Source organism: Pipistrellus kuhlii, unplaced genomic scaffold (assembly GCF_014108245.1).
Source record: "Pipistrellus kuhlii isolate mPipKuh1 unplaced genomic scaffold, mPipKuh1.p scaffold_m20_p_11, whole genome shotgun sequence".
Lineage (NCBI taxonomy): Eukaryota > Metazoa > Chordata > Mammalia > Chiroptera > Vespertilionidae > Pipistrellus > Pipistrellus kuhlii.
Window position 1 is genome coordinate 32931605 of NW_023425416.1, and position 12251 is coordinate 32943855.

Consider the following 12251-nt stretch of genomic DNA (forward strand, 5'->3'; position numbering starts at 1 on the left):
GTAGTACTGGTAACATTTTTCTTAAACTTGTTAAAGCAGCTGCAATTATTTTATACTTGAGGCCCGTTGCATGAAGAGATTCATGCAATAGGCCTCCCTTCCCTTGGCTTCCAGCACCTGTCTCCTCTGGCCAGAGTCTGCCATCTTTGTCTTCACTGCAGACTCAGTCTTCTCTTTGCTGCAGTACTCTGCTCCTATAGATCCCTTCCTCCCCCTGCCGACCTCCTCTTTCCCCCACCTCTAATAGCGGCAGTCCTGCCCAGACTGGCCACTTCAAACCTGGAGTAGCTGGGCAGCCGCCATCTTTGGCCTTTTGATTTGCATGCTCACTGGAATTTGGCTGTGGACATAGCAGAGGTCCGGTCAATTTACATGTTTGTCTATAGTTAGGTAAGATGTTATGAATGCTGCCCAACTATAGAATCATTGCCTTTAATAAAAGTGCACATTTTAAATTTTTTAAAAAATGTGCTGGAGTTGGGAAGGAAGTATTAGAGCAAGACCTTGGTGAAATCAAGTCACCAGGAAGAAAGCAGTAGAACTGAATTCTAGTTCTGATTCTATAACTAACCAGCTAGTTTGCCGATGTCCATGAAGGCAGGGGGTCTTTGTTCTTTTCATTCTTAATTCCAACAGACCTAGAATAAATACATATTGTGGAATGATCTTGGGAAAAACACCTAGTCTTCAAAAGTCTCAGTTTCCTCAGCCATAAAATAAAGGGGTTAAATCAGTAGATTTCAAACATTAGTGTGAAGAGAAATGAAATAGAATGCTTTTTAAAAATAGAGATTCTAGTCCTGACTGATGTGGCTCAGTTGGTTGTCTTCCTGTGCAATGAAGGGTTGCTGGTTCAATTCCTGGTCAGAGCACATGGCTGGGTTGTGGACTTGACCTCAGGTAGGGGGGCGAGCAGGAGGCAGCTGATAGATGTGTTGCTCTTGCACCTATATTTTTCTCTCCTCCTTTTTTCACGCTCAAAAAAAAAATCTTTTAAAAAATACAGATTACTGGATGCATGTCCATAAATTCAGATTTGGTAGAAATAAACTGGGATCCAGAAATCCCCATGGATTTAGGGAATTTTGTTTGTGAGGGGTAGAAATCCAATTAAAAAATAATGAGTTTTATTTTTTTACTTTATTTCATTTTTATTCCTCCATCCCTAACCAAACATACATATAAACTGGAAAATACAGTGCAAGGACTGCTTTAGGCATATTGAGATCTAGCTGCTACCCCTGACTGTCACTAGATCAAATTGTATCATCTACCCAATACTTGTCCTCATCACTCTGATCAAGGGCTATGGTTCTTTAACTTACCAGCCTTGGTCAAGTGTCACCTTGGATTTGGGAGTACAACCACCCTACACAAATCATATAGTTTGGGAGTGGGGGAGGTATAATTCTCCCAGATAAATTGGGGAGTAATTTTTCCAGAAATAGGAAAAATGGGTGCTTATTAGCCAAAACTATCGATCTTCACTCACTACTGTATATTTTTAAAGAAATATTTATATATGAGTGAGCCAACTGCTATGTTACAAAAGGATAACCATTATGCCAAGACATTAAGGCCTTAAAGGTGACTCAGCAGGGCCTGGGAAGGGCCCAGGGTGGTCAGAGTCCCTGAGCCAGTTACCTCATTCTCTTCCCCCAATGTTCTTGGCAAGCTTTTGCTTTGTGTGCCATGACAGTGATATATATGCAGGTTATGTGACTTGCACATTGGGAACCACTGGATTTTGAGAATCATTCACACTTTGAGATCAAATCAAACATGCAATGATGTATTCTGGGATCTTCAGGAGATAACTTGGAAGCTGGTTTAAGCAATTGAAAAGACAACAAAAATTCCAGTTATGGTACAAATAAGTGGAATGAACAAACAGGGACAACAGTGGAATCTTACTTTGACTTGGTTATCAGGATGGTTTTATTTGATGTTTTGGGGCAAATGTAGTCTGTTCCACCTAATGGATATAGTCCCAGTCTGGATCTCAACATGTCTGGCTCCTTTTAATATTTGGAGCAAAAGTGGATGCACATTATACAGAAAATGGAAAGGGGTCAGCTGGCAACAGCATGGAACAGAAAACAAGCAGAATATTTAGTCATTCGATATGTCTTAGATGCATTACATGTGAATTCATGGAGGAACTGCATTCTGATAAAAGAATTATTAACCCATTCCTTTGTTAATGTGAAGAAGCTACTGTCATTTTCTTAAACTCATTAGTACAATGAATAAAATAAATGCGTCTACTTCTTCATTTTAGTACTGTCATTAGTTTAGTTTCAGATGGCCACTCCATTCCTGCTCCCATTTTCACCAACATAGCAACTCTATATGCAAAATAACGTATTTTCAATAAATGGTGCTAGAATAACTAGATATCATATAGAAGCAAAACAGAACCAAAAAACAAAAACAAAACACTGATCCCTACCTCACACCATATTCAAAAATTCATTTGCAATGGATTATAGAACTAAATGTAAAAGCTAAAACCATAAAGCTTTTAGAGGAAAACATAATGTAACCTGAGGATAGACAAAAGATTCTAAGATAAACCATAAAAGCATAACCATAAAACAATAAATAAATATATATTAATATTTAACAACTTCTCACCTAAAGAAGAGCAGGGGGAAGAGTAAAACCTGGAAATCCCTGATTAAACAATCATTGCCACCACGGGGATTTCCTCTCTAGTGCAATAGTTCAAGTTATTTTGACTTGTGATAGAAGCTGATTCTGAATTTAAACAAAAAATGAAAAGCACAGAGGGGCTTTTTATGGAATTCACAGTCAATGCAATGGGGCCTCAGGAGTAGAAAAGGTATGCAAAGTGCTATAGGAAATCCATCAGTCTCCTCTCTATATATGTCTTCTTTGTGTTTCTTCTTCAAAACAGTCCAGCTCCCTCATCTCCTCAGTTATATAGCAGATCATAGTTGCCAATTGTTCCTGAGTTAGAGATGTTTCGGTCAAGCCATTCAAAGAAAGGCCTATCCTTCTATTAGGTCTAGTAATAATTAATGTCGTTTTCTAATACTTTTTAAATCGAATTTATTGCCGTTGTTTTCTACTACTTGTGCCCAACGCTCAGGAAGCATTTTAATCCCTCTGTTGTAAAATTCTTGTGATTTTGATGCAAAAAATTTGATCAGTGCATTTTTGAGGCATTCTTCATTATTAAATTTTTTTCCAAGAAGAAAGTTTTGCAAAGAACGAAACAAATGGTAATTGGAAGGGGCAATATCAGGAGAATATGCAGGTTGAGGGAGAACTTCCCATTCCAACTGGCGCAGTTTTTCAGCAGTGATTCTTGCAGTATGCGGTCGTGCGTTATCGTGGTGAAGAATTACGCCCTTCCGATTAATCAGCGCGGGTTCTTTTTCTCTTAAAGCTTGGGCTAACCTTTCCAATTGGGCACTATACACTGCACTTGTAATGGTTTGGTTAGATGGTAAAAGTTCATAATGAAGAATTCCTTTAAAATTCCACCAAACACACAACATCACTTTTTTCGCATGCAAGTCAGGTTTTGGCATGGGCTGCGGAGCCTCATTTTTGTCCAACCATTGAGGCCGCCTTTTCAAATTAACATACAGCACCCATTCTTCATCTCCGGTAACAATTTGCTCTAAAAACGGCGAACGGTTTTGACGAGAGAGGAGCAAACTGCAAATTGTGACTCCTTGATTACGGTTGTTGTCGGTCAACTCATGAGGAACCCATTTTCCAAACTTTTGGACTTTGCCAAGTGCATGCAATTGATTGGAAATTGTTTTTTGTGAACAATTTAAAGTTGTCGCAAGCTCTTGTTGGGTAATTTGAGGATTTTGCACCAAAAGAGCTTGAAGAGCTTCTTGATCAAAATTGGACACACGGCCTCGACCACTCTTGTCATCTAACGAAAAATTTCCCTCGCGAAATTTCTCAAACCAACGCTGGCATTTTCTGGCGCTAACTGCATCTTGACCAAGAGCACTACAGATGTTTTTTTGCAGCCTCACTTGCTTTTCTTCCTAATTGGAACTTGTAAAGCATGCAGTACCGAATATGCTCTTCATCCGCCATATTCTTAGCCCTAGTTTTGCAACAAAAACCAAACCAAACACAAACTTTTTCAAGCAAAACTTGTTAATTGCACTTCACATGTTCTGTAGATACCACGTGTTTGAAGGTTATGTCAATACAAGTCAACGCCAAGCAAGATTTTGAACGAATGTTTAAAAACGACATTAATTATTACTAGACCCAATATCTTTCACAACTCTCAGAGAAGAGACTAATTGGCCCACGTGGGTCCAAAGACCACGGTTGGTCCAATACACTGTGACCAGAGTCAGGACAATTTTTTTTAAAAAACAGCTCCTTTTAGCCATGGGAGTGTAGAATAAAAGTACTTGCATTCCCTGTAATATTTACTCTACATTTATCTTCCTTCATTAGACAAGAGACAGAATTGATAAAAGTGTACATGGTCACAGTTTATAAAAGCTATAAGTTTTAGTGTATTGATACCCTATCTCTTTAATTATCTCCTATCAGCATCTCTGACTCTACAAGTTGACTGATGTGTAGTGGGAACCATAAAAAGAAAATTAGTCCATTTTTTAAATGGGCATATTTATTTGTAAATTATTAGCCAAGATCTATCCAAATGCAGACAAGCTTTGTCCTAATCTGAATATACAATAAAATTAATTTAAATAACTTTAATCAGCTTCGAAAACAGCAAATTCCAAGACAATTAGGTTAACTTTAAGAACTCATATTTATTGAGTTAACAGATGGTAAATTAAAAAACAATGAAGCTAATTTTTAAAATCATTCATTGAGTTAAAAACACAGACATTTAACAAAACTGCTTTTAAGCTGTGTTTTCATCCCAATGTGCATATTTTAAGATTCCAATTTGGGCAACTTCTGGGAAGACATCAAATGAGTTGCAGTATATGAATACTCTTCTACTGAATTTGTTTTTGAAAAGCTTTAGAAACACCTGAAAAAGAATTTTATACATCAACAATAAGAACATAGGAAATAAGCATATTCCCAATACTGAAAGGAATGAAGGGTCAGCTTTGTCAATTCCAATTGGTTCTCTAACATGCTCCTGTGGTCTTCTATGTTGCTGGCCCTGACATACCTCGGGCATTGCCTATACTTAGCAGACTGAAAGTTAATCCTGGCCAGAACTGCATTTCTGCATTTTAATGTTCAAACAAACATAAACATCTTCCCTTCCATGACTTCTCGGGCCTTGTGCATCAGGACTTGAAATATATGAGCAACACAAAAATATTCTCCTTTTTTTCTGTTTTTTCCTTTGCTCTCCTAATGTAAGTGCTAGACGCTGACTCTGCAAGCTTAAAGGAAAAGGGAATTTTGTGGAAGCACAATGAAGGCATAGGTGCTTTTCCTCTTGGAAATAAAAATATTTGGAATAAATTTGTTTGAATGGCTGGTTTGCTGCTCACTTGCTGTTATGATCTTTTCTTTACCTTGGATAGTTGAAAATTTTATTTATTTTATGATCCTAGAAACATCTTGTCTATGATCTGGTCTTACTTTACACTGTAAGGCTTACATTACTTGATCAGTAATGTTAAGAATTGTACTTACTGGTTTTGATAGACTAACTGATTAGTGGTAATTTGAATTAAAAGTACTTAGAGATTAAAAAAACACATTTATTATTGAAATTACTATAATAAAAATTATTGAATTGTGTATTTGGAACGTTTTAGCCTCTAGCCCCTTTTCTTCTTGAAATAATTGTTTTTATAATAACCTTTTGATAATATGAGGTTTCTTAGAAATGCAATTAGAACAATATAGTAGGAGAGACTATATTGTTTTTAATTAAACAAGAACAGGTAAAAATAAGAAAAATTGTGACTAAATAAAAAATTCAGTAGGTAAAAATTTTGTTTTGCAGAAATAGAAACCAGGGACAGAAAAGAAAAAGTTTATAAATAGTCCAAACATCCAAAGAAAATGAATAAATGTTAAAAGTGGACAGGAAAGTTGAAAGACAAATTATGTAGTTCTCACTTAGAATATAATCTCTTTGAGAACAACAAACATCTATTATTGTAACCCTATTCCTAACAGGGTATTTAACCCGTAGTATATTCTATTGATGTTAAACATTTCTTGAATTTATTAAAAAAAAAAAAAAAGTGTTCCCCTGAATATAGAGCATATGAATCAGAAGTAAAAATTAAAATTATAACATAGGGAAACTTTCTGAAGAAAAAGTTGAACCAATATTATAAGTTTTCTTTTGAACAAAATATAGGAGGATAACTAAATGCTTAGTCTTAGGCTGGTCAATTTTAATATTTGTAGGACAAACAATCTTTCAAGTAGTTGAGGAAAAAAAAAAATATATATATCCTTATATTTTACTGAACAGGAACTTTTTAAAGACCAAAGGTAAATTTCTACATAAGTTTATGAGAAACAAATTTGATTTTTGCAAGTTTATACCTATCTAATTATTGCCTTATATGTAAAAGCAACAGAAAAATATTGTAAAATATGCAAGATTCCAGAACATAAAATAGCTACGAATATTTTTGCAAAAGTTGCAGAGATATTTTCCTGATCATAGAGAGGTGAGACAATATAAAAACTCAAGAATAGGAAATTTCTAGGGGAAAAAGACTAGTGTTAAGTATTGAAAATAAAGACAAAGTAATACTTGAGTAAAGTGTAATGAAAACTGAAGTGAGTTAAGAATTGATGCTGACAGCTAGATATATTTTTACTAATGGAGCAATGTTTTCAATAAAGTTATCTTGAAAAGGAAGGCTTTAAATTTTTAAACAGAGTGTATAACTCATGTTCACAATGCCAAAAGAAATGAAGAAAACAAAAATATTATAAATTGCTTTATTTTTAAATACTTAGATAAGAATACAATTCTTATTATTTTTAATAATTAAATTATTTTGTGAACAATTTAATGTAGGTACTGGTTGAATTGGAAACAAAATATATATTATATAAATAACTGTAGAAGATAAAAGTAAACAAAACATAGTCCATGCGAAAGACCAAATAGAAAGGAAACAATAAGGAACTATTGAAAAGAACAAAGTGTGAAATATTTCAAATTAAGCCTAAACATTATGAAAACTACAAATGTCTTAAATTTCCCTATTCAAATGAAATATATTCACATTAAATTAAGATAAAAACCTTATGATTTGAAGGTGCTTATAAGAGTCATACTTAAAGAAAAATAACATAGAAGTATGTTTTTAAATGGCAAATATTTTTTAACCTAATCTGCTTACATATGTAGATCAAATTAAAGCAATATGAATATTAAACAAGGATGAGTTTTTGTCAAAAATAGTAAATAAGACACAGGAAATACTTTATAATCATTAATAGAATAATGTTAGTGAAGGAACAGTGGTATTGAAAGATTATGCATGATATATTTTATACATGATATATTTTAAATGCATTAAAACTCACTATAGCAAAATAATTAAAATTATGTATATTAAGCAAAGCAAAAGTTTATAAAATTAGGAATTATACTAATAAAATATGTGGTATTAGTAAGCTAAATAAGAAAGAGTTGTTATTTTAATGAATTATTTTTAAAAGCATTGGATAAAATTTAATACCTGTTCTTGATAAAATGGTAAACAAGGAAGGGAGAAATAAAATATTTCCTCAACGTGATGATAAATATTTTTAACCAATAGTTAACAATAAAATTAATGCAAAAATACTAGAAATGTATTTGTTTAAAACCAGGGGTAGGGAAAGAAGTTGGTATAATAGTTTGCCATAATAATGTCATTAAATGATTATTAATCATATATTAAAAGACCTGATTAATCTAATAAAACATATTAAAGAAAGAAGAGCTATAAAGAGTAAAAAAGATACAAGATTATCATTATATACTGAAAAATGTTTTTATACCTTGGAAATCCAAAAAGGTCAATGAAAATTTGAATAGAATTAATAAATTATTAAAATGTTAGAAGTCAGATGAAAATTTATGTAATTTAGTAGCATTTCAAAATAGTAGAAACCACTAATTCAACATAAACTTTGAAAAGAGATTCATTTTATAAGTGACAAAATATATTAAGCTCTATGATTGATTTTAAACAAAAATATATAACCTATCTAAACAAAAGTTATTGGGAGCCAAAAATTATTCAATTAAATAATCAAAAGATTGTTTGATTTTTTACTTGGTTATTTTGATTATTTTAATGTAGCTGACGTTCTCCTAAAACACTTCTTGGGAGCTACAAAAATATAGTTAAATAGTTAAAAGACTGGCTTCCGCTTTAAAACCTAACATGTAATTTTAATTGTTATTTCCAGCATTCAGATTTAATGGAAGGCTAATATTAATTGCTCTTTTGTTTTCCACATTTTGAGGTTATGGTAAAGGAAACTTGATTTTGACATCAATTTATAAAATAAAATAAATATGAGTAGCAAGCAAAAATCAGTTTTGAGAAAAAAGAATAATGAGGAGAGACTAGTCTTATCAAATATTAAAATACATTATAAAGCTATAATAATTAAAACCATGTGATACTGGTACCACATAGATTAACGAGGCAAATATGTGATCAAAATAAATTATATTTTATATAAGAGTGAAATATTTGGTAAAAGCAGGACATTAATCAATGGAAATGGAAAATCCTTGCAATACATAGACTGATTAAGTTTGGAAAAAATCAGTATGTATTCATTGTATACATGTAATAAATAAGCAAAATTCAAACCATAGATAGTGTAAAGGGACTTGTTTTTATAGGCTTAGAATACTATAATTGCATGATGAAAAATAAAATAGGCTTGATTGTATTAAAACAATAATAAAATAAGCAAACAGTAACCTAAGTATAATTATTTGGTTATAATAGCAGAAAGGGTTAATAGGATTATTTCATAGAAGCTCAAACAAACTAATAATAACACTGCAACTGAAAACTAATACAGGAGATAAGAATAGAATAACATTTATCTGATATATGAGCTAAGACTAAAATCACATTTTACAAAAGATGAAGCATAACACATTTGCAAACATATAAAAGCATTTAGCCTTACTAATAATCAAGTGAATATACATTAACACAAAAATAAGTTATATTTAGGCTGAATTCATTATTTTTAAATTAGTGTCAATGACTTATACTCCAGCTGTTACAGATTATTTTCATTTACATCAATTCATCCTCCAAGAGTGGGTAGAAAAGCTGGATAAAATACCTAACAAATATTGGTTCAAAGGAATTAGAGGGCTTCAAAGTGGAGGTTTGATAAATCAAGAACCCAGAGAGCAGAAAATTTAAGAGAGTTCTCACTTCCCAAACTCCTCACATGCCTGTCAGGAGTTAAAGTAACACATGACTCGACAGGGATGTGACCAGCCAAAGACTCAAATTAGGTCTATGATTTTTTGTACGCATGTCAGGCATTCAGTAATTGCCAGGCATACCAGCAGACAAGATAGAATGACCATACACAGACCCACAGGAGATCCAGGTATAGGAGTAAAAGACTTTAGATGAGAAGATAGAGAATTTCAGCAGATTCCTGGAAACTATGATAAAAATCAAATGGAAATTCCAGAACTGAGAAATGAACTGATAGAAATTTAAAAAAACAAAAACAAAAACTCAGTAGATGGGTTTAAGAACAGATTAAAACAAGTTGAAGAACAAATTAATGAAATGGAAGACAAAGCAAAAGAACATTTAATATTAATACCCAAGTCATTAAGGGTAGATAAAAAAAAAAATGGTTTCTCCTTACATAAGTGGTGGCATATAAATCTATGTAACACTTTTTGGAAATACTTGGGTAACATCAATCAAATATTAGACAAAAACTGGTTTATATCTTTTGACCTAATAATATTATCTCTGGGAATATATGATAAAACACTTTTTAAAAATATGTGAATTTTTTTATGTATAAAGATGTTCACTACAGACTTATTTAAGATGGTAATAACTATTTGTAGACAATTTTAAGTGGTTTAGCTTCAATTATTGCAGTTAATTCTCTCAAAAATCCAAAAACATATGAGAAAACTAAAATATTGAGAGGCCAAATAACTAACTCAAGATTCTATAGCTAGTGAGTAGAGGAGCATGAACCTGCTCTAGGCTGTTGGACGTAATCTAAACAGCTAACAATTGGAGACTTGCTAAGTACTGTATACTGAGTCCATTTAATATTATGCTGGTATTAAAAGTGAGCATCATGAACATTTTTTTGTGACATGGGAAATACCTCAGATAGATACAAAGTGAAGAGAAAAAAATCAAAATCATAGAACTATAGTAAATATTGTATATGAATATACAAGTAAATATGATTGAAAGCAAATATCCTCAAAGGCTAACAACAATTATTTGAGGTAATAAGCTATATGGTATCATTTCTTCTCTTTTTTATTTTTGCAAACTTAATATGATGGTTCTTATATTGAAAAAATATACCATCCTAATAAAGGGGTAATATGCAAATTAACTGTCACTCCATCACAAAGATGGTGGCACCCATAGTGGTGTCACTCCAACCAGAAGCCCCAGAGTCCCACGCGCCCCAGCCCGCAAATGGAGGGTGGGCGGGGCAGGTGTTCCTCTAGCCAGAGGTCAACCAGGGCGCGCAGGACAATTGCATCATTGCAGGCTGGGCTGAAGGACCCCTCATCCCTCATGCACAAATTTCATGCACTGAGCCTCTAGTTAACTATATATGAAAAAAACAGTAGAATATATTGGAGAAGAGCATGGACTCCAGAAACAGAATTCTTGTATTTCCGCTTATTAGTGTTTGGCTTTGACCAAGATATTGAATGTCTATTCCTAAGTTTATTCTGTAAAATGAGGATAACCTAAGACCTATTTCACAGGGTCATTGTGAGGATTAAATATGTTTAAAGTGTATTAGAACAGTGTCTGTAACTTAGAAAATAGTAAGCGTGATTTATTATCATTATTATTTTAAAAACAAACATTATTTTAGAGCCCCTTAGTGACTAGAGAGAAAAAAAAAAAAAAAAGACAATGCCCTCCAGCAGGTCCATCCATAACTAACAAGTTTTGTTGCTATATATAGATCTTCCTTTGTTCTAAAAATGAATTTCTCAAAGCAGAGATTTCTAGGAACCTACTTACCATTGGTTGTGGGCACTTCTGAACTTTTTCCAAGTAGCAATGACAAAAATCTTATTTTTAAGAAACTTAGTCTCTCTGTGTCACATCTCTGAGGACATGTCCATGAGTGATTGAAAATGCCCATAGAAGCCCATGTCACATTAACATCATCAGGACTAAATTAGAAAAAAAAAAAAATACTTAACTACTTTCCCAATTTTCACGATTTTTTACCAGCTCCCTGATCTGGCAGGCTAGGAGCAATAGAAAGCTGTTCAAGAAATAGGACCTTTGTTCTGACTCGGTTTTTCTGAATTAAACACCTCAGGAGCCCTGAAAACGAACTTTCAGATTTTTTTTCCCCCACCTGGTCTATCCAAAGAGTTTGGAAGATTTGGGTAAAATTTTCTCATTACTCGAAACAGTTTCATTGAAATTGTAAACAACAACCTCTACCACCACCACACCACCACCACCATCACCAAAACAAAAAAATCTGTTAATATGCCAAGATTTATTGTTAGCTGTCTTAATTGCTAATGAAATGATAATGACCTTGTAAAAACGCCTGCCAATTAAACTGACAGATGTTTACCAGGTAGAATATTGCAGTACCTGCAAGAGGAAAGGATACAAATTGATATTTTATAAATGGGTGAGAACAGTCACCTTTGATGAATCTATTTGGTTTTCAGGATGCTGCAGGACCCTGCTCTGGTAAGACTTCAGCTGCAGAATCAATACATGAACCCTCCTACATGAGTTTGCCATTTCTTTATTGCTGACTATCTTATATCTGTCTCTATTAAGATTGAGGTGGGAGTGGGTAAGAGATCAACCAAAGGATTTGTATGCATGCATATAAGCATTATCAATGGACACACAGAGTAAGGGGGTAAGGGCCTGTGCTGGGGGTGGGTGTGGCTGGGAAGAGGTCAATGGGGGGGGGGGGGGGAAAGACATATGTAATATGTTAAACAATAAAGAATAAAAATAAAAATAATTCTATGACATTCATTTCCAATCTCTCTTAAACTCTCTAATAATTCTCAGCTCTGTAATAGGGTA